This window comes from Elephantulus edwardii, unplaced genomic scaffold (assembly GCF_000299155.1).
Source record: "Elephantulus edwardii isolate Elephantulus edwardi_28Jun2011 unplaced genomic scaffold, EleEdw1.0 scaffold00211, whole genome shotgun sequence".
Lineage (NCBI taxonomy): Eukaryota > Metazoa > Chordata > Mammalia > Macroscelidea > Macroscelididae > Elephantulus > Elephantulus edwardii.
The window spans coordinates 3,420,688-3,426,488 of NW_006399961.1; the positions used below are offsets into that span (position 1 = coordinate 3,420,688).

General features: G+C 41.9%; 1 pseudogene; it reads right to left on the reverse strand.

Moving 5' to 3' along the window:
* Positions 1 to 3,680: 3,680 nt before the first annotated feature.
* LOC102850238 overlaps positions 3,681 to 5,801 on the reverse strand; it is a 99,288-nt pseudogene continuing 97,167 nt past the window's right edge.

The following is a 5,801-nucleotide window of genomic DNA, read 5'->3' on the forward strand; positions in this document are numbered from 1 at the left end:
GGGGAGAGGGGAGGAGGGGAAGTTAGAGGAACCTATGGCCAGATGGTTCTGGGTCTCCAGGCACAGAGAAGAGCTGTTGATTTTATTCTAAGGATGGAAGAGAGTGATTGGCTATGATGTGTCTTTTACAAGAATCATTCTTGCTGCTGTGAGGGTAACAAAGTAGAGTGGAACAAGACAAAAGCAGGGAGACCCATGGGGAATCTGCGGCAGGAATTTAGGCAGGTGAAGGCTGTGCTTTCTTTCCTGGGCTGGGCTGGTGGCATGTTCCCTGTGCACAGAGCCTCCTGAAGGCTCTCTGTTTGATTCCTTTGCTGGGGTTATGCCTCAAGCCACAACTTTATGACTCCTGTCTGATGGTGAGTAGATGACCTACAGCAGATAGAACTGACTGGTCAGTGAGGAAGAATATACCAACATACAAAGACCAAATCCATTGGTGTTGAATTAATTCTGATTCATTTGCTGTTGTTAGGCGCCGATGAATCAGCTAAGACTCACAGACCTCATGAACAGAAGATCCAGACCTTGCTCTATCCTGCACCGACCTCAAGTATGCAGAGCTCTACCTTGTTCAAGCCCATTGTTGCAGTTAGTCTGTCGATCCATTTCACTGAGTGTCTTCCTTGCTCCTATTCCGCCTTATGAGGTCTAACTCATAGTAACCTTATATGACAGAGTAGATCTGCCCCATAGGTCTCCTGAGACTACAATAGTAGAAATAGAAGTAGACTGTCACATATTTCTCCTGGACAGCAGATAGAGAGCTCGAACTGCCAACCTTTTAGTTTCCAGTTAAGTATGTAATCACCATGATGATGCAAGAGAAATAATACAAAGTTTTTGAGGAAAAATATACCTGGGAGCTGTTAGAAACAGGAAGCAAAATATGGAATGCTTCGTGAATGTGAGTGTTATCAAAGCCCCTCAGGAGAACCCTCAAATAGAACTCAAGACTCGGAAACTCATTGTTAGATATTGTCGAGTTGGCCCCTTCACCTATGGTGACCTCTTGAATAATAAATTGAAATGATGTCTAGTCCTGTGCCAGCCTCATGACTGGAAGCAAATCAGACCCATGCGACTCATAAGGTTTCCTCTGGCTGAATTTGAGAATAGAGTATTGGGCCTTTTTTTCCTTTTATGAGTCTCAAAGCTCTGCTGAAACCTGTCCAGCATCATAGTAACTCTGGCAGACAGTGGTCACTGTGCATTTGAGTGTCTTGGCCGGGAACTGAACCCAAGTCTCTCACATGGAAGTTGAAAGTTCTACCATTGAACCACCATTGCATTGAGACTCTGCCATCTCTTTGTAATTATTTCTCCTTCTCAGAGGAACAGATGGGACTAGTGGATTATAATCATTGGTTTCAGTGAAGGTATGCCATGGGGTTAATCTCTACTCATTTAGAATACTTCCAACTTTAAGAAAGAGAAATTTCACTTTAAATGGGCTTAAACAGTGAGGAAATTATCTCAAACAACAGGAAGTCTGGACTTATCTCGCTTGTTTGCACATCTTGATAAGCATATCTTTGTAGACTGGAGCCTCTGATCTCCTTGACTTTGTCTCCCCCCCCCCCCGCCCCAACCCCCCTAGGACTGGACAATGTTTCTGGTGAACATAGAGCCACTAGGGGATTGTCTTTCTCTTCCTATTAGTATTAATCTCCATGAGCACAGCAGCCATTGTTTTGTTCTCTTGGTGTCTTAAGTGCCTAAGTCACTGTTATTAGGTGCCATCGAGTCCGTTACACCTCAGGGTGGTGACCCTATGAACCTTGCCCTGTACTGTGCCATCCTCACGAGCTCTGACATGTCCAAGCCCACTGTTACAGTCACTATGTCAGTCCATCTTGTTGAGGGTCTTCCTCTCTTTTTCAGACCCTCCATCCTTCCCATCATCATGTTCTTTTCTAAAGATGGACCCTTTCTGAAAATATGGTCAAAATATATGATAACAATGAGTTTCCAAGTCTTGAGTTCTATTTGAGGGTTTTCCTGAGAGGTTATGATAACACTCACATTCACGAAGCATTCTGTATTTTGGTTCCTGTTTCTAATCATCCTGTTGGGTTCTCTGGCAGCTCCCAGCTATATTTCTTCTCCAAAAAACTCATATGACATATGTATTGAGACTAAGTTTCACCGTCATTGCCTCTAAGCAGCACCTTGTTGCAGTTCCTCCAACACAGACTCATTTGCTTTTCTGGCAGTTCATGGGATAGTCAGTACTCCTCTCCAGCACTAAATTTCAAATGCATTGATTCTTCTTTTCGCTTCCCTACTCATTGCCCAACTTTCAGATGCATAGGAAGCAATTGAAAAGAAGATGGCAATTGAGAGGACCTTAGTCTTTAAAGTGACAAAAAAATATTTTTTTTATGGTAGAAGCAAAGATTTAAAACCATTTTTGCCGGTTTGCATACAATTATTCATATACATTGTGTTTAATTCCTGTCTACTGTATACAATATTTTATTGACATTGTTTCATACAATCATTTACATACATTGTATTTAATACATAATAAATACATATAATTAATTAGAATTTATCTATGCTTATTATTATCCTGTCTTCTCCAGCCTTCATTGAACTTTTTTCTATTATTTCACCCCTGCTTCCACCCACCAAACTTTGCTATTATCCCTAGTGATTTTTACCCTTTTCTTCTTTTCACCCACTTCCTCCTTTTCCCTCTCTTTGGACATTTATACACATACTACTTAGTTATTCTTCTAGTTTTACATTAATGGTCTTATGCAGTATTTATCCTTATGAGACTGAGTTAGTTCACTCAGTATAATGTTCTCTACACACTCCTGTGTTATATAGTATTTACAAAATCACTATTCCTTAGTGTTGCATGGTATTCCATTGTGTAAATGTATTACAATTTCAATCCATTTGTTTGTTGAGAGGCTTTTGGACTGTTTCCATGTTCTTGCTACTGTGAATAACACCATTATGAACATAGGGGTTTATATCTCCATTCATGTCTTAGTTCTAGTTTCCTTGGGATATATTCACAGCAGGGTAACAGCTGGGTCATATAGAATTTCAATGCTCAGCTTTTTAAGGAAGGAACAAACTGCCTTCCCAAGTGGTTGTACCATTTTACAATTCCACCAGTAGTGCATGAGAGTTCAAATCTCTCCACATCCTCTCCAACGCCCCCCCACTCCTCAGCCTGCATATAGCAAGTTAATGTCTCTACTGTACATTGATCTAAAGCCTGCTTCCCTCCTTCATCCTTATGCTGTCAACTGGACATGGACTAGAAAATTTGACCCTTAAATCAATGATTAAGAAGATGGGCTCAAAGTTCCTCACAGAAATTTAAAATATGGTGCTTATAATTTAAAGGCTATCCATACGAAAAGACATGGATATTGGGCAATATGCTGTTTCACCTTTCAGCCCATTAGCCTTTGACAGGGCCCAATTAAAGACAAATTCACCTAGGATTCTCAACAGCCGTGGGATTTCCACAGCGTCAAAAAAGCAACCCAAATGAATATGTTTGATTTAAAAAAAAACAAAAACCAAACCCAACAAACAACTCTAGAACCCTTGAAGGAAGAGCTTCATCCTAAAAGGGGAGGAGAGAGATGCTGGGGGCGGGAGATAAGGATGGTCAGGATATAATCTCTACTGTGCTACTTCTTGCCTGGGGCTTAAAAATTGAACCAGACGTGCAGCAGACTCTCAGCAACGGTGGCTGTCTCCACAGAGATCAGCTCCTACACAGGAAGTAAGAAATCCATGAAAGCAGCTGCCTCTTCCCAGGACCACTCACATTTTTCCACTAGAACCTCACAAAGGCCCCTTGGTTCAGCTTCATGGTGTCCTTCAAATCACCTGTTTTGGTGAAAAAGTCTTTGGAATATTTTCCTGCCACAATGAGCTTGCCAGGCACTTTCGCAGAAGTTCTGTGATCGCTGTGATGTGCTCCTCATCTCGAGTGTACTCTTCCCCAGAAGGAGGTTCAAACAAATGGTCACCTGCAGCCAGTTCAAAGGCCATGCATGCAGTGCTCCGAATATCAGAAGGAGTATTAGAGCCAGATCCTTGGAGAACTTGCAAGCAGTGATAATGCCTTGTTTGAGTATCTCCAGTGAAATGTTTTGTGCATCCAACAGGCATCTTCAAGATCAGCGATCTTCATTTGGAGCTTTTCTGAATTTTTTTTTCCCCTCAAGGGGATTAACACGAAAATTTCCAATAGTGGATTTTCCTTTGTTGTCCAATAGTCCATTGTGTTACTGTTCTTATTCATTTTCACAAGGTATCTCTGCTCGAATGCTTTCTTGAAGTCCTCTGATGTCCTGGTCTACATTTGAGGAGGGCTGGCACACCATGGTATCTGATGTCTCCGAGGCTATCCGTGTATAGGAGTCTATTTGCTTGTCTCCCTTCTGTGAGCTTAGGAAACTAGGTTCCTGCATCAAATTTTGAGTGACAGAATCATTAGCATTATGGAAATCCTCTTTAGGCCTCAATGTGTCTTTATTACTGTTCTCAGTATATTTAACGGTTTCAATAACTCCGTTGTAATAATATCTCCTGCACCACCCTCTACAACACATTCAGTAAGTGTTTGGTCCTGCACAGTGCTTTCTTCTTTAAGTTACTCTTGGGTTATTTTATTAGACAGGTTCTCTTTCAAGGGTTTTTCAACAGGACTCTGATTCTTCTGGCTTATTTTTTCTTTTTTGCCCGGGGTCCAACTCTCCACTTCTTCCTGCATTTGCTTCTCTATCATTCTGTCTGGCACTTCTGCTTGTTCTTCAATTTCTTCTTCTTCTTTGACATTTTGTCAGCTGGTTTAGGCTGAGAAACAGCACTGACTGCAGCTGTGGAAGGTAGGGCTCCTGATCGCTGTCATTCTGTCACTTTTGCAGCCAGCCTCTGAACGCACTGCTCATTTACTAACAAAAAGACGTTTTCTGGTTCAATGTCAGTGTAGATGATACAGCCCTTGATGTGTAAAGAATCCAGACCCTGTAATGCTTGCTGAATAATTTTTGGACAAAAGGAAGCCCCTGATAATTTGACTTGGTCATTCACTTGTGCAGATGATGGCCCAAAACTTCAAACACTATACACATAAGAGTTCCAGTAACTCCTGATATTTTTAAGTTACCTAGTAGCTGAACTGCCATTTCTCTATTTGGATCATTAGGATCTGAATTTCAAACTGATTTCAGCAACCAAATCACATCGAGTGTGGTTTCAACATAATGCTCAGCACTTTTAACTACTTTCATTGCCACAACCTTCTTTCCCTGACTATCCCATGACAACCACCTTGCTGAAAAGTATCCCCAGCCCAATTTTCCAATCATATAGTATCTCCCATTGAATAAGTCTCCACTTATCACAAGATAATAAGCTCCTTTTACAATAATCGTTAGGATTCTCTTGTTCTTCATCATCAGATCCCAGGATCTCCTCCTCCTCTTCTGGTGGGTTGATCACACACAGAGTGAGGGGCAGAGCCTTGGGGCTGAGTTTCAGACTTCCTCTGGGCTTTGTCCTTCTTGACCTTGGTCCTTTTCTTTCCGCCCTGGAGCACAAAAGCTTTCAACTCCATGATGAGACCAGTAACTGCCAGGCGCCTGCACGCTCCAGGAGCGGAGGCTGCAGTTTCCAGTGTGAACCAAAATCTAGTCCACTCTCCAACATTTATTGCTTGCTGCCATTGAACAGTAGCTTCTACTACTGGGGTGAGATGGTTGTTGTTGTTATGTGCCGCCGAGTCATTTGCGACTCATAGCGACCCTATGCACAACAGC